Below are 27,725 nucleotides of genomic sequence, written 5' to 3'. Positions count from 1 at the left end.
GACCCCACACTTGCCTCAGCTGATTAATAGGAGGTTCAGGCTGTGATTACCAATCTCCCATACATAGTGTTTTTCTTCATTTTTAAACACCATGCAAAAAAAAAAGAAAAAAACCTCACTGAAGTAGTGTATCAAATCTGTTCCCTAGCAAAAACAAAACCAAACAAACCGACCAACCGCAGTATGTCAATTCATTACACGTTCTTGAATCTGTGATAGGTCATTTTCCAGCATGTACATCTTCACAATTTTATAACTTCACAACCAACAAAATGTTGAAGGTTTTGCTCCTGCTAAATCATGTTATGCATCAAAACAGAACCATTTTACAATTCAGACTTTGTGGGAAGACTGAAGCTCCAAACACGTTTTACATACAGAGGCCCAAAAAAAGCCCTGAGCCTTTTTATTATTTATTAAAAACACACAGCACAGGCATGAAAAAAACATCCAATGGGCATCTGCAGACAGAACTATGTGGATTTTTAACAAATAACCAAACTAAATTTACCTTGTGGGCATAAGCAAACATCAAAAATGCCAGCTCAGAGGGTATTTTTCTTTCAGTAATACTATCACTTTGGGAAACTATTAAAATAGCACTAACTTAAAAGCAGTACTGACAAAAACTGAATGCAGTTCAACTCCAGCTTCCAACTAGATGCCTTTTTCATGCACATATGCTTTGCCTTCCATTACTCAGCTGCATAATATAAACCACCGAACTGCACTGAAAACAAATCTGAACTGACAATGCCAAGTTTTAATTGAAACACACGAAGGCGGTTGGGCAATGTAGGAGCATTTCATAGGGAAGCCAGCAGTGCTCACAGCTGGATGAAGTCTCCGCCCTGCAAGGGAGAAAGGGATTGAGTTTCCTCACTTTATTTTATCTTTCCTTCAAAAAACAGACAAATATACTCAATCAAAAAAAGAAAGGAACACCAGAACTATTTTCATAGTCTGAGAAATCTTATTGTTCAGAACCCACGAACAGCATGAGAAGGCCTTTCATCACTGTAGGAGCAAAATAAAGCATCTCCAAAAATCGTCTGGGCATTTGCATACACACTTGTGTGGACAGTCATTATATGAAGACACGCAGACGCAACGATCCTGCAAGGTATGCTCTTTTACAGAGCCTCGTGCAAACATTCTTCAACGGCAAGGAGAAACTAATTTATGCGAAGGAAATTCACCTCACAACAGCACAACACATTATTTTTCCAGGTAGTTCTGCTGAGATTACTAAGTCAGTTTTACCATGCAAACGAATAGAAAGGAGGCAAAGGAGAACACCTAGAAATAAAAGTGCCTAAAATAATAATAATCAAGGAGTAAGAATGTATCATGCAAGCTAATTTACATTAGCTGTATCTCAGCTCCAACATTTCCAAGTCAGACTTCCCTCTGTTGCAGCTGGATGAAAAACACACTGCTTTACTGTTTATTCACTATTAATATGGAAAAGCACAAAGCAGGTCTGAGATAGAGGTCACCCCTTCCCATCAGTTGCTCCTCAGATGAACACTGTTACCTACAAAGGTCTATCCGTCCGCACACTGTGATGTTAAGATTATGGATGTCCCAATAAAACCATAGCCCTCTGCTATCCTCCAAATGAATTTATTACTGCAACCAGCTGAATAACAGAGACAGTGAACTTCCAATTTTGTTTCCTTACTGATGTTTTTAACTTCAAAACTCAAATTTCCACAGCACACCATGATATAGCTGCAACGAAAGCACTCAAATTATGTCAGCAGAACTGCAAAATGTAACTTCTGGACCTGGCTCCTTCCCCTCGGGGATGCTGAAGATGTCAGGCAAATGCCCTCTGCTCACATCATTAAAACAAAGAAAGCTATTGCCATGAAATCATTCACTGTGCAGGAACTTCATAAGCCCTTCTATTATCTTTTATAGCTTAAATTGGGAACTGAGAATCTCCTGAGTGCCTTGCAGCACATTAATAAAAAAACACTTTGCTTTATAAAGTTTATCACTATTACTGTATCACCTGCGTCAGCTCACTGGAGTCAGGTTTATTTTCCCCAAAAACGTCTTTACAAGACATAATTTTTTCAGTCACTGAGAAAGGCAACGATGGTTCTTGGGATCTCTTTCATAAGGCTGCTCCTATTTCCTTTTCCATCACGCTTTAAGAGCTAATTGCTGTGTCTGGTTCTGGGCTCCCCAGTTCAAAAAAAACAGGGATTGCTTAGGAGTCCAGCAGAGGGCCAAAAAGCCGATAAAGAGCCTGGAGCAACTCTTCTGTGAAGAAAGGTTGGGTGACCCAGGTTTGTTCAGCCCGAAGAAAAGAAGGCCCCGTGCCTCTGGGACACTGGGGAACACATTTCTTTGCTCTCCTTCACTGAAGCTCATCTCAGCTTCCTATCTAACCTCATCTCTCGCTCCTTCCCATGCAGGTCTTCACCATCACCAACTGCGCTCCTATTTTCCTCACTAAAACCAGGGGGCTCTAACGTTTGATGAGTGCTACCAGAAATTAGGAGAACAACACCGTTTCAGCACAGCAAATGGGAAGGTTTCTTCTCATGAGTGAGCTTTTAAACTCTGTAAACAAAGTACTTAAATCAAATCAGAAACATGAAACATTTTTGAAGTCATGCTCCACTTTGTTTCTTAACAAGCATTGGCTGGCAGCACTTTTCCTCTATTTCTTTTTGTTTGTTGTTTTTAATTAAAGTATATACCTTGTGCTGCATTCTCAGCTCATTAACCACGTTGGTTTTTTTTCCCCATAAGAAGAACTGGATGCACATGCAGGTTTGCTGCACCTCCAGAGGCAAATAACATTTTATTTTTTTTTAATGGTGAAGAACATTATTCAAACTTACATAATTCACAGAAGTTATTTGAATAGAACTTACTCCACTCGAAAAAACCAATCATCTAAGCAAATAAATGCTTGCTTAAATACAGTTACACAGAATTAATACACTCCATTACTTTTCCAGATTATTAACTCATTTTTATGTGCAAAAAAACCTACAAAAAATGTAACTAGAAAATCTGACTAAGATCATTCCAGAGATGTGTAGCTGAATTTTCTTCTTCATCCCTTCTCAGATTCTCGCATACTCAAGATAATACAGTTAGTTGATTTCATCAAATTAAGAATCTCTTCTTTAACTTTTCAATACAAAAGAACAATACACACACAAGCAAAAAATATAAACGAAACCTGAAATGCTGCCTTCCTACATTGAGCGGCATCCATAGGCTCCGATACCCTCAAATAATGGAGTCGCATAAGCCTCGCGCTGACAAAAGCGTGATTAAATGATTCATTCTCTGATTATCCTCTTGAAGGCACGGTACAGAGAACATCACTAAGATTTTCAAATCAAGCTCCTAAAAAAGATCGCGTTGCTCTCTGTTTGTTTGGGAACATGCATTAAGCTAATCAAACTGACAGGTTTTGCAGCAGAATTCCAGACAGTCCAAGTCCCACGCTTCCTCGAGTCCAGCAGCCTAGAAGCTCAGACCCGTTCATACACACTTCTTGAGTACTCCCCAGCACAGCCTTTTACAGAATTTGTTCCTGATATTCAAGCATAAAAATGCCTTCAGAAATGAAATATGCATGTCTGATAGCGCTTTTCCTCCTGTACATATGGCTTCAATGCTGCTTAACAGCATCAGCCCCTGCTCTGAGAGGAGAACCATGCACCTCCTTAGGGACTTCCTCATCACATCGGCTCAATGTGGCTAAGCTAGACAAGGCAAGAAATGTTTTACTAGCATGTACTGAGAGCAGCACAGCTAAGCCCTAATTTCTGTCGAATTCTAAATAAGGGCGGAGTGTGAGCTCCTCAAGAAAAGTTCACCAGAGCATTTCTTTTCACAAACACCAAACATGTTTTTTATTAATCCTGTTATTGAAAACTATGGAGCCGCGTTGCCTAAAACAAAACACACTGGAACGCAGACAGCCAGCGTGGAGAACTTCAGACCAAAAGTTAAAGATAGGCAAAGTGATAAACAGCTGAAAACAATCATGCAGTAGTAAATAGTTAATAAAAAGCAGTAGCTAGCTTACATACATTTGTTTTATAGTTTGTGCATGTTCACATCTTTCTTTTGGAAGCATGAAAACTAGCACAGTTTCCATGGAAAACGGCTACAAGAAATGATTCCCCTAAAAGCTAAAGTTCAGGAAACAGAAATATACAGAAATATATATAAATGATTCTATGATTCTATACTAATATGACTCTGAAATCTTAGCAAGGCAGATGTTTACCAATACGGTATTCTTCCATCAACACGTACACGCCATCCAAACATCTGGAGAAAGTCCACTAGCTATTTAAAGTTAAATCCGATGCATTTCCTTGTATGAGTAAAATATGTGTTGGTACGCTTGAAATCTCTCAGCTTATTCCTGTCAGTTGGACAACCAAGATGCAAAGCTGAACTCCAAATCTCAGGCTTCCACTAAGATTCTTCCCATAAGAAACAACATACGTGGAACAACAGTAACATATGTGTTACGAGATTATGCAAAAGTACTTTTAAAATGAATTAACATGGTGGGAGGGTTGTTCTCTGCTCCCATTTCTAACAATTCCAGCCAGGCTGTGAGAAGCAATCTGCCGGGGAGGCAGTACTAGCTGGACACGGACTTCTTACAGTGCAATGTTTTGCCAGAAACAGGACTTTGGAGGAAGCTGAAATGCAGAAGATGCCTTGCTGGCTTCCTTTGCTCCTAACATAATGCCAGGAACAAATTTCAGCACATAGAAAAAAGAATCTCTCTACAGTGGTATGCTTATTTTAACAAACTGATAGATCAGGCTTCTAGAATTCACAACTAAGCAATTCCTAGCGGAAGTAAGAAGGGAATAAAAAACAAGGACTTTCAAACAATTTTATCAGTTGGGAAAGCCATAACCAAGACTGCAATAGCAGTCTATTAAATCCAGCTGCTGACTGGCTTTAAACAATGCTACTACTTAAATATCACTTGGGAATTACACCCTTGCTCTAAACTAAATATCCTATGGACAGCTTTCAGGTTAGTGCTTAAACTCTCAACATTAAGACAAACGCAGTTAACAGAGCAAGTTCCTTCATGTTAAAGAAGATAAAAATGTACTTCTTTCAGGAGCTACAGCCTCTGGCTATCTCCAAATTATAGCAGAACTACAAATAACAACTTAAAACAAAACCTGCTAGCGTTTGTATGTTACTAAAGATCCAGTAGAGACCAGACCATGTGAAATTGCCTAAAGGAAAAATGCTTAAATAAAAATACTTGGTGAGGTGAAACAAGCAATCTTCTGTCCAGATGTAAAACTACCTCCTGACAGCTCTCGAGAAGTATGAGAGTTAAGAAATAGAACTTAGCTTTGAAGTGGACGATCTCTTAGGGTTTGCTAAGAGCTGCTCAGATAAATTATGGAATAAATGACGAAGGTAAAGCATAGAAGGACAGAAAGCACTGAGCCGCAACGCTCTGCAACAGACAACTGCTAAACTACTGCCAAAGAAAATGCCTTTCACCAAGGAACTACAGGACAACCCCCACCATGAGCTACACTCCCCCTAACAGAGAAAAGCTGAAATACCTGTGTTAAGGGTCTCCATTCTACCTTTGTTTCTTGATTGTGCTGCTTCACATTTTCCTCCAGTCTGTTGACTCCACATAGCAGGGAGAAATGAAATTTCACTATCTAAAGAAGTCATAATAAATATATCTTTTATTAAATTACAAAAGAACCAACCCAGAAAGAAACTGCCTTTCTTATGTCTTCCATGCTGAGAAATTATTTTTAGTTTTTCATGGAAACAACAGGGGAAATCCAAAAGGACTTTCTCCCTGCTCCCTAGAACTAGCTTTCTTCTCTGAACTCTTGTCTGGATGAGGAGCCACAAGACATGGTTTAGTAGCTTGCAGCAATGGCAACGGGAGGATGGTTGGACTAGATGATCTTGTAGGTCCTTTCCAACCTTGTGATTCTAAGATTCTCTTCAAAGATGTTGGGGGCTGGGGCCTCTCTCTGCTCCAGTGCTTAGTGTGAAATAATTTGCTCCCCTTACTACTCTCAGTGAGTGTAGGTCTCTTCTCAGAGTTGGTCCAGGTGACTGTCAGACCACTTCTGGGACAGTAGCTCCTTTCCCAACACATTACTTCTGTACTAGCCCAGGCCGGCTGGGCATGCCATGGCCCACAGCTCTTTCCTCCTTAGTAATGCTAAGGATTAATGAATCCCCAGGCCCTAAACACATCTCTCATATGTAGCACTTAATACCAGGGTTCAACAGGCAGGCCCTGCTCAACCCCGCTTCTTGTCGTTGGCCTCCAGGAGTGTTTAAATGGAGAACCTAGGAACAAGTGGCAAAAGATGTTGTCTTCAACTCTTCTGCTGAAGTGTTGGGCTATGTTTCTCAATAACCCTGCTTATATACAAGAGCAGAGAGCTCTTCCACAGACCAAACAGGGAAGCCATGGAGACAGCAGTGCCATGTTGGTTTTTAAGGCCTTTTTATGAGTCACAAAGTAACGCAAATTAAAAACAAAAACTTAAGTCACTAAGCCACTTTGAAACGAAATACAAGAAAGGGATTTGTTTTTCAAAACACAGTAACCTGCAGGGGGTTAACATGAACACCTCACCTATTCAGTGTTAGCACTTTCACTACTTCGTTTCAAAACTTTATTATATCCTGTCAAAGGAAATCTTAATGGGCACAGAGGTTATCAAAATGGACGAGTGTTTATTGGTACGCTACTAATTGTTCTTATCAACACCGTGAACAACTGATTTCTACAAACATCATCAATTTAGCTTAGTAATACTGTCCAAAGAGAAAAGACTTAGTCTGAAGAAGAATAAATACACTTCATTTCAGTAAAGACATGAAATACATGAGAAGCATAAAGACTTCTTCAAAGAAGAGTCTGACTTCTGTTTATTTTTTAACCCCACATCAGATTTTGAGTGTTCTCTGTTTCAGTGAAATTCATCCCTCATTCAGTGGGAATTTTGCTATTAACTTCAATCTGACCAGATTTTTACCTGGGGAATCCATGCTCATTTCACCATTTTATAAGTAAACCAAAGAGTGTTATGCTTTACACAGTGAAAGGAGACATCAAAGATAAGTATAAATATTTGATTTTATACTTATTTTCTTCAAGTTTCCCTTGAAAAAAAGAACATGCATGCACCTAAATATGTTAACACTGAAGGTAATCACTGGCTATAATTCATTTCAATTTCAGCCAAACGTCAGGACAAATTCCTTAGCTTTCTTTTCTTATAACCAAAAGGAAATCTTTCTGAGAAGTTTGGCCAGATTTTCATCCGACCATAATAGAGGTTTACACATCTACATTACTCCAAACTCTCCTTGCAAGTTATGAGTTCATATTCACTATGGAAACAGGATTTCAGTTCATTTGAGAAATAACTAAGTCATAAGGATTTAAATCCCCGTGCTATTCATTAAAAATAATTATTCCGTGCATAAAGGCTTGGTGCGTTGTGAATGGTCAGGCTGAAGTATTCCCTTTAGCTGCAGAACAGACACATCAGAAGCACCAAAGATGCATTTCCTCACAAAGCCCGCCCTTTATTGCTCGTTTGGAAAGACTGTCTCCAGTACAAGATGAGACTTCAGACACCCATTTAGTTCCTCACTCCTATATTGGCTTTTCCAATAGGAGTGCTGATTACGAGAGACAATAATGATTTTGTAATGTGAACATCTGTGCAACAGAAAACAGACTGAGATCAAATTAATGGCAAGTATGTCACCATTAAGCAGGTATCAAATAGTAAAGATTTTTTTTTTTAGGTACCATTAAAACAATTTCTTACCCAAGATTTAGCAGAAGCATTTAGAAATCCATTCTGTGTCATTTTTAAGTCAAGTAAAATGCTTTTAAATGAAATAATTAAACTCTTATGCAAAGCTCTAACTGAGGCCTGAAGATATAGGACCAAAATTTTCTAACTCATTGGTCTTACTACAATAATAACTGTCACGTTGCCCAGAAGTAGCAATGAATTGCTTTTAATAAGGAACACTATTAGTAGTTCTTCTTCTTAAAATCTTAACCAGGACCTTAATCAATGCGGCTTTTCTTATACTCCCATTTTTAAATGTTTAAATCCAATAGAACAGAACTGTCTTCAACATTGGAGAAAATCCCAACGCATAAAAAATCACTTAGGTGCTCTATTAAACAAGCCAACCAAATCTAGGCAGCAGAGAAAATGCCAGTTTTTAATAAGCTACTGAATGCCTACTTTCCAGCAGCAGGAATATAATTTATCTCTAACAGCATGCATACAAGAAGTTTTCCCTACCTCTAAACTCTGAATGAGGCATTCACTGAGGATTAAAAAGCAAACACTAGAAAAAATGAATTTGGTGGGCAGAAAATTCACTATTCATTTTGAAGAGTACAGAAAATGTTTCCCTTTTTCCTTCTGGTGAAGAAAGGAGGGTCGTGTTTAAAAGCTTGAAATTGTTTTCTTCTCTTTATTATCTGAATATGAGACTACATCATACAACAGAAAGCTGAGCAAAAATTCAAGTACAATGTGCAAGCCTGCATTACCCACCTCATTTCCTAGCAACTACAGCACAAGTGATAAATATGAGGCAGCAAAAAAAAACAACAAAAAACAAAGTAGTATTATTATCTGAAAAAACAATACAAAAACTAGTGCCAACTGCTGTTGAAAAAAGAGATCAGAGCCAGCCTGTAAAGGAGTAGCATTACAAACTGCTGGCTTCTAAGTAAGAAATGGATAGTGAAAGACCATGAAAGAATGCTTCAGAGACAGACAACCGGCCACCTCACCTACGTTCAGTAGAAAGGTTAAAGCAATCAGCAAGAAGAAGAATCCAGCTGCCTGGAAAGCCATTTGATTATTCCGGTGTAATACATGTTTACATTGTGATTACTCTAATCTGATGTTTCAAAAACTCTCATCTGCTTCCTCGTTTGTACATATCATTAGCAACATCATCAACATTAGGCTATAAAAAGCCCTGGCTTAACTAGCTGCACAGAAGTAGTACAGAAGGCACAACCACATAAATTCCACTGGCATACTCTGCACCAGGAAAAAAATCTGCGGTAAACAGGAAAAAGAAGCCTGGGTTTCTCTAAAAGCTGAATCCATTTGGACTGACAACCACTATCCTTCCTGAGTAATGACCGGTTTGCTACAAATTAGACTCAAATTCTGAGGTTTCAGATTCCATAGGGAAATTCTACACTAGATTCAAAATTCTCTTTCGAATTCCAAATACCACTTCAGTACTTCTTACCCATTTCCATAAAGAAAAAAAGAAAAATAAAGTAGAAATGCTGGTTAGGATCTGTATTTATCAAACCTGCTTATAAAGGCAATTATTCCTAGCTAGATTATAGACCAGTTCCATAGGACTGGAGTATAAAACAGCAACTCCCTGAAACAAAATGCCAGCCATCCCTGTGTTCCCACCAGATATCAAGGACCAGGAGAGCTCTATATTGAATATTGCCTCAGGAGGGGTGCCCTTGTCAAATGTGCTGCTGACAACCAGGACGACTGCTCTTCTCAGTGCTTTCAGGACGCAGGGTACCTCAGAACTCTGCTCTGTCAGCGTACCACCAAATTACAGGAGAATGTCACAGGAATCGCTTGCTCAAGAAAGGGCCTCATACACACAATCTGCTTCAGTCAGAAGGGCTGAGAAGCAGTGAAAAAGGTAGCTGAGTACTTTTTGGTGCTCTTTTCCCCTTGTTGGAAGCTCTCAGCACACACTCTCCCTCATCTCTTCAACCTGGGGAGCAGTACACCAGTAGCTCTCAGAGCACACAGAGCTGCCCCCAAGCTGCACTCATTACCTGCAGCTCGCTAAGAAGTAATGTTGGCTCTTTGACACATTTTATTTTACACTGAACATGGAAGGGCTGCTACCTTACCATGAACAAACATACAGCACAACAGGAAGGCTGGAAGAGTTTCTGGCAAAGAAAACCAAACCCGGGAAGTCCAAATTCCACTTCAAACTCTTCCTGGGGAATTTAGACCTAGGGTTCAAGTTTGGGACCAGGCCCTATTAAAACCAAGCAGACTTGTTAAATTAAGCAAGAGAAGTATATTTTGTGATGCAATGATCCTGACCAATTGGGCTTGTTTGTTTATGCCTTCGCAGAATTTGTTAATCATGACAAGTGACTCAGCTAATGCTAATTAGCAGATTCAGCCACCTGGAAACAACCAATACTTTCATATATATTAATAATGCTCTAACAGTACACAGTAGCCTTTCCCAGTGGCTTCAGTAGTTACTGTAGAGCTCTATAAGAATCTTATGCAGTTCCTTCTTAAGGCAGAGTATTTGCAGTAAAGAAATTAATGATGTAGTATTTTAATCTTTATTACTCCCCAGAGTTTGGAGTGACCCGTCTCTTTGACTTTGTAAGTAACTGAATCTTAATTTGCTGCCACCACTGCAGTTTGTTGTGTTTGTTATTTTTTTTTCCCAAAGAATGACTCAAACTCTTAATCCAAAATTAAATGCATGATCTTCCTATCAGTCTCCTCTTGTGGCACTAACGCACTGGGCAAAGTTCGGGTGAAAATCCCTCTCTTCTTCATGCAAATTTCATAAAGGCAATCATAATAAGCCTTTATTTAACACAAAACACTATATCTTACATAAGATGTGTTTGAAATATTTACTAGCTTGTTAATTCTTTTGTTCTATCGAACAGGCATTTGCTATGACACACAGTTCGTCATCCCATCAACCTGGTGATTCATCTACTTTTCCTACACTTATCCCCCAATCTATCTTTCTTGAGTTGTTTGTTGGGGTTTTTTTTGTTTCGTTCTGTTTTTTTGATATGCCACTGCTTAGGTACTGCTCTATAGATTCTGAACCCAACCTCTTCCTTTACGCTTCATAAGGTTTAATGTTTAAGAAGCTGTTACGCACCACAATTCCTGGTACCTTGATTCATTTCCACAATGACCACCTCTTGCTACAAAAACTAGACTTATTTGTCATATAATTACAGAGCTAAATCACCCAGGTGTTAGAACACACAATTGAGGAAAATAAAACAACATCTTCCCACACAGGCTCAGTGCTTAGACTGGAGCAGTTTCTGGTGCCCACACGGTGTACCTCACTTATAGCCAGCAGAAATAATCCATGAAGAACAGAAATGAAGAACTTTTTCAGGTGTCCAATGAGGATGTCTGTCCTCAAAGACCCAAGGCAGTCAGTGAACATCACCTCCCTGTCCCTGGAATGTCCATGTTATCACAGGTTCTGGTAGGACTGACAGGCACGTACAACTCCTGCTCAGCACAGCTCTCATCTTTTCAATTAGATCTTCAGTTTGTCTTGAAGCTGTCTGGATCACCACAGTCATCAGAAGCCATAGCCACCAAAGGAAAGAAACCCAGGTCTGAATCAGGGTATACACACAAGTGAAGTTTTATTTTATCCACATTAATTCAGCTCATCAGTCCAAACTTTAGTAACTTGTGGCTGCCTAGAAAGTATCGTCACAACACAGAGCAGTTACTTGAAGGGCATCTGCCCCCTACCCTCTCAAACTGAGAACAATCCAGATTCTACCCTGCAAATAAAAGCACCTGAGCACAAGCTCAGTTTTATACATCCTTCAGATGTACTTAGCACCCACCAAACAAACAGATGACCAGGGCCAAGGTCAGTCAGAGACAACTGCAGAGGAACTGAAGTCTTAAGAGATTAAATGTATAAAAATACGACAGCAGTTTGCATCACTTTTCACTAGCTGACACAAAGCCAGAAAAAGAGGTGCTTTCCACAGAGGTAAATACTACTACATTCTCAACTGGATTACAGGTTACAAAGCAATTAGACCTTTTTAAAGCTGAACTAAAAGACACACATGATGCCAAAGATACTTGTTTGAATCTTTGATATCTTCAATAAACATTTGGCAAAGAAAATTACAATGAATCCCAAGTACACGTTACTTTGTTTTTTTTCCTAACATTAAAGTCACTGTAGGAGAAGGGAGAGAAAAGGAAGACCAAAAATACATTTCTGTTTTACACACCATGGCTAAAACATATATTCTTAGGAGGATATACTTCTGCCCATCTTCGTCTTCAATGCTCCAGCAGAAGAGAAAAATAGTTGGAGAGCTCAGGAAAGAAGGCAAAACCACCCAAGCACCCAAGGCTGTAACACGCTCTGCAGTAGAAATAACAGCATCACAAGGCAAAGCATCAGCAAAGTAAACACAAAAGATTTCTCACTATCTTCCTGTCTCCTAAAATAACAACTGAGGCCCACAAACTTTTTGGCACAGAACGCAAGAGATGGGTAAAACAACATGAGAAGAGCTTTGAAAGTCAAGTAAACAGAAAGAGCAGATATGGAGCAGGTGTTTGCTCTCTGCTTTATAAAGCAATGGCTTTTCAGGCTCACCACTGAAAATAAGAGAAACTGGAAGTAGAATGTAAATCCTGAGAAGGTCCCCATGTCAGGCTTGCCAACATCAAATGGGCCATCTACAGGTAGGCAGCGTCTGTCTCAAGAGAAGATGCATTTCTTAACTGGTAACAGAAAGCAGGACAACAAACACCGGAGCATGACACCAGAGCTCAAGTCCCAGTGTTAATGTGATGTGTTACCACTTGCTGCCTTCAGTTGAAATGAAATTCCTGGTGTTTGCAGACCCTGTACGCTGACCTGCAGGGAGATCATGCAGCCCTCAGAGCAATTCTACTGTGTTTTTTTTTTGTTATTTTTAACTCAGGTTTCCCATAGGCCATCTTGAAATGAGCACAAATCCTCTTTTCAGCTTTCCTCAAGCAAAATGCAGGAAGAAAATCTTTGGCAGAAGTAGTCACCAAGCAGAGAGCTTCCAGAAGCTCCTGGTAACCTGTTTCCCTCACCTCCTCCTTGGACTGGCATCAGGCTACCAGAGGAAAGAAACTTTGGCTCCTTCAGTAGCTTCTCTCCTTTGTAAACTAACAGGGGAGGCTTAAAAGCAAGGAGAGCATTTTCAGAAGAATTAGCGCTGCTTCATGAAACCTTGCAGTCAGAGGTGTAAGAAAGACTGACCACTTTCCCTGTGCTGAAGCAAACCCTCCTTTCTGGCTTACAGCACTTGGCTGTGTTCTTACACAACCTGGCAGAGGTGTTTGGTGAGCTGTGGGGCTGTGATGACTAAGAGCAACAATAACCCAATCAAAGAACAGCAAAGCATTTTTTAGAGCTGAAGGCTCACGCTGGAAAGTTCCTGCAGCTCAGCAGCTTCCTTCTGATGGGCTTAGCAACACAAAAAGATGAATCACAGCCTTCTGCAGAAGAAGTCTTTTTTTCCCAATGAAGTTAAGTTTTTCTCCTGTCTGGTTGAGAGGAATATGCCCCATGCCACTGTACAACTGGATGTCAGTAAATCTGCAATAACTGTACAGGTATAGAAGTGTGGACAACAGTAAGAAAGCAGATTTCTTGGATGTGAAAGGTCTTCTTAAAGTCCATCTTAAATCCTCCATCTTTTTGAGTACTCTATAGAAAACCTGTGGCTAGTGGGGGGGTGAGGCAATCGAAGGGTTTAGTGGAAAGCGATTTGCTAGCAGAGAATTGTCACAGCCAGCCCCAGAGCAGCCAGCTGACCAAGTAACACCAACCTCAGGCTCTCACACTACACCTCAAGTATTTCTCCACCCAGCATTTCCTCCAGATACTTTTCTGTCTGCTCTCTGCTCCTGCAGCAGACAGCGAGAGGAGTAAACAACTGGCTCCTCTATCACAACACAGTGCTGCCAGGGAACTAAAAGCACATGTACATCAACATTTTCAGGCTCCAACAGCAGGACCATAACTGCAAGTTGCCTGCTCTGAGCAGTAAGCTCCCTGCAGTTGGTTGAACAAGGCCTTGCTCTACACCGGGCCTCCACAGGACACCGCCATCCCAGCTCACCTCTGTTCATCCATTTGACATTAATTCTTCCTGCTTTATAGCCTGGCCCCAGTCTCACTAATTTTCAGCTGTCATTTATCAGGAGCAGAGATCTTAGTCCCATGTGAATGGAAAGACAAATGTGCCTCAGTCATACCACTGCTTTTTAAATAAGTATACACAATATGCATGGAAATTCCAATAATATTGGAGCAGGATGAGAGAACAGAACCAGGGAAAGGAAGTTTTGTATCACATGGCTCCTGTGCCCAGGAGGGGTCAGGAGGTGCTAAATTCCTAATGCTGGAGGAGTGTTGTATGCATAGAAAGCCATGGTCACACGTGTGGAAACCATGACAGACCAGCATGGGAAACAGCAATAGATTACCCCTCCCTCTGATCTCTTTTTTCCTGGTGGTGCAACTTTGCTGGGCCCCTATCTGATCAGGAAGCCACAGCAAAGTGTATGAGCTACCCTCTGCACTCAGCAACCCGGAGTTACTCCTCATTTATGCCAGAAAAAAAGTTAATTCTTGCACTTCAGATACATCAGCGTAAACGTGATACGTTGGCTACAAAACACGCTCCATAATTCACTTTCTGTCTTTCAAATATTAAATTGGATTGAATAAATAAGACAAAAGTGGAAGGCAGCAGATCTATGCAACTCAACTAAGAACAGCAACTCTTTAAGATTACTTTTAGTCAGGAAGGCTTTAAAAGGGGGAACAAACATACATGCTCAGTTCAGGTCTGGTGAAAAGATTTCTTGGCTTGCCATTAAGGAAAAGATTTCTGAGAGACTCAAGAATTCAGCCCTGAAAGCAAAGCATACCAATGTGCATTCAGACAGCTCTTTTCCTTCTTGGGGATGGGTGGGCTCACCTGACATCTGGAAAGTCACCTGAGTCTACTTTACCAAAGAGAGTCACTCAATCTGCAACACTTTAAGCCTGACAGGGATGCCAGCACCACAGCTCAAACCTGAGGTCAGAGCACACAATTCTTCCTTAAGCCAAATCTGATGCCCAAAATGGATGCTGCAAAAAATCACTGCATACCCCAAGCTGGAAGGGATCCACAAGGATCACTGAGTCCAATTCCTGGATCCACATAGAACCATCCAAAATCCAAACCAACATCGGAGAGTGCTGGACACTGGCAGCTTGTGGCCTATACCCCTATCCCTCAGTCTCATCTCTTCAATCTGTCATCTCGTGGGAGGTAAAAAGGAAAATTATGAAGCATATTGTTATATCACTTCAAAAGTTGCCTGGAAGAGGAAAAAGTTTTGGTCTGTATTTGGTCATAGCTCCTGTGCAATGGTGGCTGCAGAGGCAGGAGAGCTGAGCAAAGTCAGAGGCAAATTGGCAGCAGTAGAGCATCAACCTGGTCATCTGCATCCCGCTCTACTGTGTGACAGGCATACAGCTTCCCACCTGAACTTGCCAACCTGCTACAGCTGCTGCTGAGATGTCAGGTGAAGATGTGGACAGATCTATCTGCAAAGTCAGAGTGAATTATATTTGTCATTAACAAAAGGCATGATATTATCTTCAAATGCAACAAGGTAAGCCAAGAACTAAGCAAACTTGGCAGGTCTTGTTACCAAACTTAGGAGTTTGGTAACAGAACAGCTGATGACTAAACGTGCAAGTTAGATTTCGCTTGTTCCAAGAAGAACTGGATTTGAACCCATAGAAGCACCAGCAGAACACCTCTCATGTCCCCACTGCTCCGAGCCCCTCACAGAGGTGTTTCCAGAACATATGCCCTTGCCCATCCCACCGTATACCAGTGGTATGCTAAAATATATGGACTGCATTTAAATGCTTCCCATGCTATTTAATTTTTAGTTATTACGATCAGGAACAGTTCCACATAAATAACAGAAAGGAACTGTACTGCCATATTTACACACACAAGTTAATTCAACTTTACAGTTTTGACGCATGTAGCTTATTAGACTCTAAAGAATGTAAAAACACCATTGGCATTTTGCATATTGCAAGTGTCTGGTAGATAATGGCCCTGCAGATTTTATACAGAGCTGTGCAAGTAAACTTGCCAAACTTTCATCATCACTCCTTGGGAAGCTCTGAGGAAGCCTATTAAATTGGCATTTTGTTTGACATGTACGCAGAATGTGCCTAGCGTGCAGAACAGGCATGGCAGCAAACCTTTTCTCAACAGCTGTGCTATTTTAGTTAATGATAAACATATATCTAGAGCCACATATCACCGCAACTGAAGCCAGTGAGAAAACCTTCCTCGCCCAACAGGAACAGAGGCCATCATGACTGAGAGGAAGTCATTCATTTATTCCTAACTACACAGATAATTGTCTCACTGCTCAACATGGCAGAATACAGAGATGACTGTTCTAAATAAGGCGAAGTTCAAGAAGTAACGTCTTCAACACTGCTGCACCTTCCCTCAGAGAGGGATTCTCACCCACAGCCACACGTGCACTCAGCACTGATGCTGGTGGGTGTTGTGTCCACAGAACTGAGAGAAGAGTTAATTTTCCTGCAAGCTTCCTTAGAGCCTCAGAGTTTCGGAGGGCAAGACTTTCTGTCATCCTTGTGGCCTGCCCCACTCCGAATCCATTGAAAACTAAAAAAAATCTGGACACGTGGAATGCAGATGTTAACGAGCAAGACGGCATATTGATTTGGTTAAGCCATTTAATTTTGACAAACTGCCAAAACAACAATAAAAGAATCGCAGCGCTTAAATATTGGAGATTTCATCAGCAGCCTACAACGAGCAGGGAGATAATGAGTCCCCTGCAACCTCTAGGAACCGATCGATATCCTCTATGGAACTGCAGTGACTGAGAATTCCAGACAGTGCCCTTCGATTTCCTCTGAAATCTTATCTTTACAAAGTAAACAAACATGAGATAATAACCTTTAAACTTGCCGCAGCCATTCATAAGCGGATTCATTGCTACAGAACAGCAGCCGACACTCAATACCGCTCCCTGTCAATGTGTGCTGTTCTGCGTGTCACAGCCTCCAGCTCCCGAAAGGCACAGGCTGCAGTCTCCACCAGGCAGGCACACAGAGAACAAAGCCAGTCAGGGCTCCTTATGAGAATTTTCTGGCTTTTCTCTGGATCGGCAGAGCTGATGTATTGGGCACGGTGGTGACAGCCTGAGGGTTGGACTAGATGACCTTAGTGGTCTTTTCAGACCTTAATGATTCTATGACTCTCTTCTCCTTACAGTGAAAATTAAACCTATCATGTAATCAACTGAGTCTACAATTCATAGCCATAAATATCACAAAATATTGCAGAACGCACCACAAAAAATACCTGACTCTCAAAATGTGAAAAATTCTTTCCTTTCTGCCATGTACACTCAAGCACTTTTTAAAACACAAGTGAACACGAACCAAACCCTAACCCTAAAAATGTCTTCTACTTTATGTGCTTGAAATCAATCTAATTGTGGTTCCTACGCTTAGAAATATCTAAAGCAAACCCAATTACAACAGCTTTTAAAGAGCACACGTCTGAAACTCCAGTGTTCTCTACAGACACGTTAACTATATTTGCTTCACCAGCCTCAAAATTCAGTTAAATAGCCATATAAAAGCAGAATTTTTCAAGCCAAACTTTGTCATACTCATTTTCAAAGAATTAAGACACTTTTCACTCTAAACATATGAAAAATGGCCTCTAGATCTTTGAAAACAACAGCGTTTGGACTCCATTAGCCCCATGCCTTCTTCAGTTAAAAGCATATTGTTTTATCGCACTGAGAAAAAGAATGGAAGAGGTAAGCACCATGCATCGCCCTCGTGTTTTTACGGCTGTTTGCAGAATGCCCTCAGTACACACAGACCTCACAGACCACATAAGAAAGGCCACTGCCTGAAAGAGCTAACAGCTGCAGCCAACACAGCAAGCACAACAGCCCTTTCATGCAAGAGAGTGATGAGGGCATTCATTTTGAGTATATTAGCTTAATAACATTACGCTAATGTTTAAAGCACTTTGGAACTCTGAGACAAGCAGGACCAAAACAAAATCAGAAGTTGACAAAAAAGGGGCACAATTTTCTCCTTGTCCCGCACACCTTGAAGCACTTGGCAGACACAGATGAGCTCACCTGGCTGTCGCGAGGAACCATACTTGGCAGAAGGACACCAAGGCACCTGAGCATAGGCAGGGCCAAGGGTCTGCTGCCCTCCAGCTCCAGCTGTCACCCAGCCAGGGCTTTCCTTTTGACTCTTGATGTGTACGCCTTTGCTCTCACATGGTCTCAGACTCTCACAGAAGTCACCGTTGTGCTCTTGTTTCAGAGATGGCCAAGCCCAAAGCACTAAGTGGGAGAGGTTACACTCACAATGCAGACTGCTGCCATCACATCAGGGCTTGTAAGATACAGGCACAACCCACCTGCACTGAACGAGTTCCTGCAAAAGTCATTTCTTTCCTTTGATTAAAAAACCCACAGTCCCTAGCCATCTCCAAGGAGCATATTCCTTTCAATTCAAAGACTCAGTGCCTCCACTACCCAGCAAATTTCCTTTATGGGCTTTTGCAACGTCATCACACTCCTTGTGCTGTTATGCATTAGACAGCTAATTAATAAATCAATCACTGGCTACAATCTACGTGCCACCAGATTGTGTGCCACACCCAGGAAAACAAGGAAGCTGGAAAAACTCTAACAGGGAAAAAACAACCTTCCATAGGAGGGATGGATTAACCCCCAGGCACAGATGGCAGCTCAGCAGTCCACAGTACGCAGGGGCCCCTCAGCACCAAGAAAAGCACAGGGCTCGGGAAAGGAGAGCAGCACCTTCCAGTATGGGACAAAACAATGTTCAGGCTACAAACAAAATGCCTTCTCTGTTATATGGTAATCCTGTTTTTCCTTCCTTCCCACCCCAACTCACCTGTCCACTCAGTTCCTGTGGAATAAATCCAAGAATGGAAAAAAAATAAAGCAATGCAAACCCCACTAAGGATAAGAATTATAGAAAAAATATGAAAGAATGGCTTGGGTTGGAAGGGACCTCAAAGCCCACCCAGCTCCATCCCCTGCCATGGGCAGAGCTGCCCCCCCAGCCACTCAGCCTCCCAGGGCCCCATCCAACCTGGCCTTGAGCACCTCCAGGGATGGGGCATCATAACTTATTTGGAATAGAAATGTGAAAGAGTATCACTTAACTGATAGCAGTGTTTGCAAAAAATATTGTTTAAAAAAGGTTAATTTTCATTTCTGATTATCACTGTAAGATTTACTGAATAATAAGGTTTCATTTTTAATCAATTAATGTAAATTATAACCTTCTATACTCCCTGCTGACTGGATTAATTTTATACTATTAGTGATTAAAAAGAAAAAGGTGGCTATCAATTATCACAAGGTTCTCCTTAAAGATGTATGGCAGATACTTAAGGTATTAGCACACTGTACACCAGCAGTTGCTTACCCATTAATTAAGAAGTCATTAATGTGTTGCTTTTTCTTGACTATAAATACAAAATGGAACTTAATTTTCTCGTTTCCTGCCAATTCCTGCCCCCCAGCTTGTGCTACCAGAAAAAAATTACTGAATATGCTTTCTGTGGGTAACTGAAGAAGGTAACACCAAGCATGGAAGTGTGACAAGAACAGCATTTGGCAGATGAAACTAGACCGGTACCATGGGAATCAACTTGCAGAGCAAGAGAACAAACATAGCTGCACTATAAAAGGGGAATACCTACACTTCTTACCTGTACAACCTACCTGTTGTGCAGCAATTTACATGCCATGCAGTTTGCAAGGCAGCTCTATCAGCTGGTACCTTCTTGGTGAGCTTTTAAGAATAAATTTGGTTTCAACAGGGAAGAAGCAACAGTGACTGCAAATGAACACCTCAAAAAGTAGCAGAAAAAGAAGCGTAAACTGAGGATAGCAAAGTCATCTTCATGTAGGGGAAGATCCAACCCATCAGACTCCAGCAGATACTGGGAATGGAAAGAATAAAACCAACCAAAGCCAGTTGACTCTGGAGGACCACGTTTCCATAACTTACATCAGAAACAACAAGAGGGCTGAGCTCTTACCTATCCTTTAGAAGGTCAGCAATCAAAACAGGCAAACCAGAAGAAAGAACATTACTTAAACATAGTTATAGAAGTGAGCTCAAAGCGTTCTTCCCCTTTAAGCGTTTAGAGAAGAGCTCATCCTGATGAAACAGAGCCTCTAAAGCAAGCACGTGGTGTCAAGAAACAACTCATCAGGAAGAATCAAAAGCAGAAACAAATGGAGGAAGAGCACTTCCTCTTCACAAAGCTTCCCTGAAGCCTGCAGCCTCCTAACTGTGGTGATGAGATAAACCTTTTCCTCACAAAACTGGAAATGTCTCTTCCTCAAGACAGAAAGAATGCACAGCGAAAATCACAGTGAGCTCAGAGATATGAGCAGGTTGAAAATAAAACAGTTTGCACATCCCAGACAGCCACAGCCTGTACAAACAAGATAACCTCTTATCCTGTACTTACTATGAATACGAATGTCCAGCAAGACACTGAAAATAGTTGACAAGTCTGACAGATTTTGTTACTAATAAAAGTCATTTCAAGATTATTTTTTCTTCCTATATTAACATGTTTAAGTTGCACGCACACATTTTATGAGAAGTGTTTAAACATAACCACATCCCAAATAAAACTGCAAGAGCTCAGTAATAGGTAAGCTACTCTGTAAGTTACACTTGAGTTGCATGTATTTTTTAATTTAATGTTACTGACGGAAGTAATAAACTACTCTCAAAATACTTCATGAGTGACATTAAATATTAAAATCACAAAGGGAAGAAAGGCTGGAGGTTTCAAACGGGACAGAGAATGGAAAGATGAAAAAATTAAACAAAGAGGAAAAAAAAAAAAGTAGCATTACAGCTATGTTTTCTTATTCAGAAAGTCCAGTTCCTATCCAGTGAGGACAGTTTTTAACTTTGCTTGGTAAACGGTTCCACATAACTACCACCAATTGCTCACTAGAAGGTGAAGAAAAAGAGGTTGGAAAAGAGAAATAAAATCCCAGAAATGGTAAGACACTTGGGGGAATACTATAACAGGTGAGGGTCGGTATCAGATAGCCGCACCAACTCAACAAGTTGTAAGGCAACTAACTTTTCAGCATTGGCTTTTCTTTCTGCCTGTCTAAACTAAGACACTTTATCAGTCCTCTGGATTTTACCAATTAAAACTGTATTATGAGATTACTGAAAACAAAAGAACTTCTGCAAGTGCAATCCAGCTCCACACCAGAAAAGCACACAGGCTAACATCAACAGATGTGACCTTTAGAAGCAGTATTATTCACCCTCTGCTTGTGGGCACTTTGACACATTAGCACTTTGCAAGCTCTCCAGGCAGCATTTTATCAGCGGGCCCATCCAGGCATGATGTGCACTTTCACAGCGCATTAGCGTATCTTGAGGAGGAACACTCCAGACTGCAATGGCCTTTCCGTGTAGGATGGGCTTTAAGTGTGAAACAACTTTGTGACATTCTCCCTGGCATCCTGAAACTCCTCTACATACCCAAAAATTCATCAGTGTGTAAAACCAAACCTCATGAAGGAGAAACTCACTTCCAGAGTGGCTTATCCACTAGCAATTCAATCTTTGACCTGTGTAGAGCTTTACGTTCCGGAGTTCATTATCTTGTCTTTTTCCTTCTTGCACTGAGCATCAATATTTGTATTGGTCTACCTTTGACAGTGGAGGCCGAACACTGAAGTTTAAAGAGATCAAACGTCTATTTGGGCAATGTTAACAGAAACAGAGCCTCTCATCTTACATCTGCACCAGCCAGAAATAACTCCAATGAAGTCGGTCAGCACAAGTATACAAAGGGAGGGAAAGCAGTCCAAAGAGTAAGATAACCTTTCCCATACAGATGCTACCCAGCCAAAAAAAAAAAAAAAAAAGGAAGAAAAAAAAAAATAGAAAAGAGCTGATGAAGCGATTCGAGGTCACACAAAGACGTCAGAGCAGCCTGGAGCAGATTTTTCTTCCCTAATCACTGACCGGCTTTGCCCTCAGTATATTCCCGGTGCTCACCCAGTCCTGGTTGCCTGAGCAGGGGATTTCTCTGTGAGAGTTCAAGGCCACCTCCTAGGCAAGACAGGAGGCCTTGGACTGCATGCAGCCTACAGTTGCCTCAGACCACTCTGGATTGGTAGCCTGGTGTATCAAACCAGCCAAAGCTGGCTCGTTACTATTAAAAACATTCAAATCTGCTTTAAAACATAACTTTCAAATGTGAGTAATCAAAAATAGCATCTCCTGTTTCCTGTTTTATACAGCATATGAACTGAACAGCAGTTTGGGCTACTTGCCACCCCCAAGCCTCTGTGCCTGCACACTGGTGCAAATGCCCACCTGGCTTCACCACTTTCTGAAACACACCAAAGTCGTGTTTCCTCCTGAGCCTCCAGAGGTTGCTTTCATCCTCACCGGCACGTTTTCATCAGCTGTAGAACACTACACAGCTCACTGCTTTGAATATGCAGAGCAAGAGGGATTCTTTACGTTAAGGATTAGGCTAACAAATTTGACCTGGCAATTATGACTAGGATCTGCTCTTCCAGATTTGTATGCAACTTTTAAAAGGATATGCATCAGTGGGAACACAGGAGCTTTGCTGCACTTCACAAAGGCCTTGCATTAAGAATTAACCGATGCAAACGATTTTATAACAAAGCTTCCTATTGCCCAACTTTTCTTAAATGCTGCTTCTGTCACTGTCACAGTATAATACACTCTCATCAATTCTGCGGTCATAAAGAATCATGTTCAAATTCTAAAATTCTGGCTAATGTTACATAAAGGAACAAACTTGAACCTACATACATCAATTTCAAAATAAATATTGTAAGTTAATGTTCCATTGTCTCTGCTCTGCATCTGTCTTCAGGATTTAGCACGAAGTGATGAAGAAGTTTATCTCACATATGAGACACGGCACTAACACTGATCTATTCCCTCCCCAAAACACCAACAGAAGGAGCCATGGATCATTGATCCAAAAAATTAAATGCTGAAATGTACATCCAACAATGTTACCCTCCACTAGCAGATATCCTGTGGGAAAAAAATAAAATAAAACAAATATAACTCATATGTCTAACCTAAAGAAAACATTCAGAGAAGAACAAGGTGAAATTCAGTCCCACTCCTCAGGACGAAATGTATCTTATTACAAGCTTCAAATCTTCAGCAGTGTCTGCTTGAGCACAGCCAGAACATGTGGAGAAAATTTATGGCATTTTATCATGGTTGGCTTGGGGGAAGGAAGAGGTTTCTCTGTGAGGTCAGGCTCAGGAAATTATTTGCTTTTTTCTTCAGTTCTTCAGCATGCTTTCTCTTTTACCCATAACAGTGCAGTAATTTTACCTACAGAAAGCTGAGTAGCTGAAACAGTACCAAATCAGGGCTACCTTGCACTATAAGTTCAGCAGTAGGTACACCAGTTTTTCAAGGTTTGAAAATAGCAAAGTCAAATTCCAGTTTGTACTTGAGCAGAAGGATGAGCTTCAAGCTCCATGCATGCAACAAACTGACACAGACCAAACTAAAACAGGCAATATTGGAAATTGTACTTTGTTTCTTTCCTGCTGCTTGTCAACTTTCCAAACAACAGATTTTTATTAATGGGGGTGGGGGTGGGGGAGGAATCTTATGAAATAATATACCTCTTACTAGATACTCAGCTAAACTCACTGTGATTTTATCAAAGAGAAAGAAACCTCACTGTGAAAACGAATGGCATCTTCTTGAAGCTGTGTCTGCAGTGTTTACAACTGAGCAGTTACTCATCCAGAAGCAAAAATCAGAGGTAAGGATGGCTGGACACTAAGTACAGGATATGACAAGAAAACAGAATTGGTAAAAAATAATAATAATAATAATAATAATAATAATTAATTAAAAATATTATGAAAATCAAAATACTGAGATTTCTCAGAGCTGAAGAGAAAGTGCTAAGATCAAACATGGCACTTCCAGTTCTCCTTTTTTTAAGCCCTGTAAAAGTCTGAAATGATTCCTGAATATTGGATTGGAAAAAACTGCAAACAACTTTATCCTTATTTGTGGAAGATTCAGAAGTAATTACTGTCAATAAGTTGATGACTTCAGTGGCCTGAACACGAAACTACTACAAGAGTCTTGTACTCTCTGAAACAGGAAAAAGCTGAAAGACATCATATGATATGTCAGATAGTTAAAGAAATCAGCATTACAAACACTTGTCACTAGAGTATCTTCACTAAAAAGTAGTTAGGCCTGATGCCTTCTTACTGTAACAGCATGCTCTGATGAAAATATTCACAATGTGTTAAATCAAGGCTTTCTGTCAAGCAGCAGGTGGAACAACACCACAGAACAACAACCAGGAATGACAAAATGAAGAAGCAGAAGAAAACAGACATGGCTTGATCTTTGGGTGGTCCTGTGCTGAGCCAGGAGTTGGACTCGGTGATCCTTCTGGGTCCCCTCCAACTTGGGATATTCTGTGGTGGTAGATATACTTCATATTGTCTGAACAGCAATGAGAAATAATGAATTAAATTTGCGGCAAGGCAATACTGCAAGGTGTACAAACCTACTGTTCTATTACCTACCCTTTCAATCAGTATATGAATAAACACATGGGACAATATAGTAAAAGAGAAAGCAGAATATTCAAAACTCGAAAGAAAAAAAACAAACAAAAACAACCTGATCATCCACTCTATCTTCCTAGTGAGCATTTTAGCTATTTAACACACTTAAATTCATGCAGGTGATAAGCAGTTCTCAGTGCCTGCCAACCAGGATCACCAGAACTATCACAGAATCACAGAATTGTAGGGGTTGGAAGGGACCTCTAGAGATCATCGAGTCCAACTCCCCTGCCAAAGCAGGCTCCCTACAACACGTCGCACAGGTAGGCGTCCAGGCGGATCTTGAATATCTCCAGAGAAGGAGACTCCACCACCCCCCTGGGCAGCCTGTTCCAGTGCTCCATCCATGTTCTTGCACACATTCCCTTTTTATGAGAATTCATTTTAAATATAAATTCCTTGTGATGTATTTCCTTAGCATGAAGTAACATAGCAGTGTGCTTCTACATAGTCTTTGATCTGCAAGTTGGACATGAATTCTTTAAATTAAAGTCACTTTTCAGAAGAAAAAAAGAAAAAAAGGCTTAGAAAGATGCAGTGTTTTCCAGAGAATCAATCATAGAATCACAGAATTACTCAGGTTGAAAAAGACCTCAAAGATCATCAAGTCCAACCGCAGCCTAACCATAGTACCCTAACTCTAACAACCCTCTGCTAAATCATATCCCTGAGCACCACATCCAAATGGCTCTTAAACACATTCAGGGATGGTGATTCAACTACCTCCCTGGGGAGCCTACAGATACAAGCTTTAAACTTTCTGATTAACAAAGCCTAACTTCAGCTGTATTAAAATGAAATCCAAACCTAATATTTTACATTCCACTTAGATGGTGGCAATGAAGAAGGCTGACTAGAAACAAAGCACAGCTTCTGTATGTATGGAAGCCACCCCCAGCAACCACTGCCAACCATCCACGCACACGTGAAAGATCCATCAAACTGATCTCGTGCCACCACAGCTCTTCAGAGGACAAGATGTTCAGCAGCAGTCTATCAAATCTCATCTAAATACTTCAATTTACCAAAAGAAAGAAAAAACATGTTTTGCAATTAGTAAATAGTTCGGTATGAAATATTAACGCACCATCAAAGGGTGGATTATTCACAGATCCTCTCAGTCAGTGCTTTGAAATGTGAAGTTGTTTGCATGAAATGTGCTTATTTTAAGAAAAGAAACTGAAAATTTGAATGGAGCTAAATAAACGGAGCTTTCTCCAAAGTCCTGTATTTTCAGCATTTATCTCCCCAGAACCCCAATTTAATTTCATCTTCAGAAGTTATAGTTAGCAATATTAGAATAAACACATCATGCTTAAATACAAGCTTCTCATCTCACAAGGCTATTACAGTCACTTTTCCATAAACAGTGTTAATATAAAACACCATCGGTGCATAGTAAAGGCTGTTTTGACCTGGAATACCTCCCTGGAAAACGCAAACTTGGTGAGCTCCTAAGAGCTTCCCCAACCGCTGTAGCTGAATAAAGGAAGAGAGTCATGCCCTGATGACCATGGTTGAAGAGAACAGTTAAAATACACGTTTAAGTGCATTACTGAGCCTGGCGTTAAGAAAAAGAAACTGTTTGGAGACGCAAACAAGCTGGAAGCACAGATAACTAGAAAGCAAGTGGTAGAATAAGTTTTCATAACAGAAATGCAGAAGAGAAAGCAAGGTCATTCAGATTTATCTAACTGTACCTTATAAGAGCCTCCTCAGAGCCAGGAAGCCTCTACCAAGTGATAATTCATTGGGTGCATGCTCCAGCACTGCAATTTGATTTAATCATTACAGCTCCACAGTTATTCCTTTGTTAAGCCATAATGTTCACAGAATCACATCCACGCAGAATGCGCCTCAGGAAGTTGACCACACATTCAAGGCACAAAAACCACGCGTCTTCAGTAACAGATAAACAGCAAAGTATCCCATGCCGTCACTGCTATGTTACTAAAATGGCATTTTTAAATATTACTTTCTCATACTTTGCAATTCATACATCACATGAAATCAATCAGAAGTTTAATTTGCATCTCGACGCCAAGCCTGCCATAATAATTTAGTACCATCGAAAATGTAATCAATATTAAAGGTAATAAAGACGGGTTAAAGGATAACGCTATCGTATAAGTACAGCAACTGCTACATTAAATCCTTTGGGATTAATAATTATGGTTCACCTAACCAAGTAACTTTAGACAACAGCCTAACTGAATGCTCCAGTAATAAATCAATTCCCATCAGCGTGTACGTGTTTAAAAACATTTCCCACTTCAGTGATCTATGTCTCAGGCATTTATTAGGCTTGAAGGGTAAGGTTTTGTGGCTCTTCTAAAGGAAGCAATTCTCTTTTTTTTTGTGGTAATGGCACTGCGGTTAGTATTTCCTACTCCAAAGAAGTGCACTGTTTGTTACAGAGGACAACATGATCTGTACATGCCAACCACAGAAGATATACATTATTCCTATGAATGTATTCAGCTCATGGCTTGCCTGAAATTAAAACAGCTGTTGACAATGATGAAAACTTCCAAGTTCGGAACAAACACAGATTTGTTTGCATGAGAACACCAGGAAATTTGTTTCTAATATCTGTTAGTCACAATTAAAAATGTTATGTTTTCAAAATACTTCCAATGTCAGAACAAAGTTGCTCTTCATATGCAGGCAGTGAGGATCCAGTTGTGACTGAGGGACAAACCTGTATCTGGGGAGACCTCGTACCAGCCCTACAGAAGATACCACCAGGCCTAACGATCAGGCTGCAGGCCTAAGGCTTATTCCTTACTGAAGTCTTTGCAAGATTTGCCTTCTAAAGCTCAAAAAATCATGTATTATCTCAGACAAAAGGTGGGCCAGCTTGTTTATGTGAAGGAGTCCCTAAGCGCTGCTGACTTTTTCACGTTTCAAATGCAATTATTCAACTACACAACACTGAGTCATAAGAAAATGTACAAAATTTATCCCCATAGCTAAGCCTTTTTAAGTAGAAAAGGGTGCAATTAAAACACATCTTAAAAATGCTATTTTATTAATAATGCAGGAAAACAAAATAAAGTCTAACGCAAGGTCACTAGCAGAATAAAA

At 40.5% G+C, this 27,725-nt stretch overlaps 1 protein-coding gene across 2 annotated transcripts in view; it reads right to left on the bottom strand.

The window, feature by feature from the left end:
• The window catches only part of LDLRAD4 (low density lipoprotein receptor class A domain containing 4), a 279,273-nt gene that overhangs the window by 195,080 nt on the left and 56,468 nt on the right, over window positions 1–27,725 (bottom strand). The gene's annotated exons all lie outside the window — the stretch shown is intronic.

The sequence above is a fragment of the Excalfactoria chinensis genome, chromosome 2, assembly GCF_039878825.1.
Source record: "Excalfactoria chinensis isolate bCotChi1 chromosome 2, bCotChi1.hap2, whole genome shotgun sequence".
NCBI classification, from domain to species: domain Eukaryota; kingdom Metazoa; phylum Chordata; class Aves; order Galliformes; family Phasianidae; genus Excalfactoria; species Excalfactoria chinensis.
Note: the sequence above shows the minus strand (reverse complement) of the source record. Positions and strands in the feature narration are given on the sequence as shown.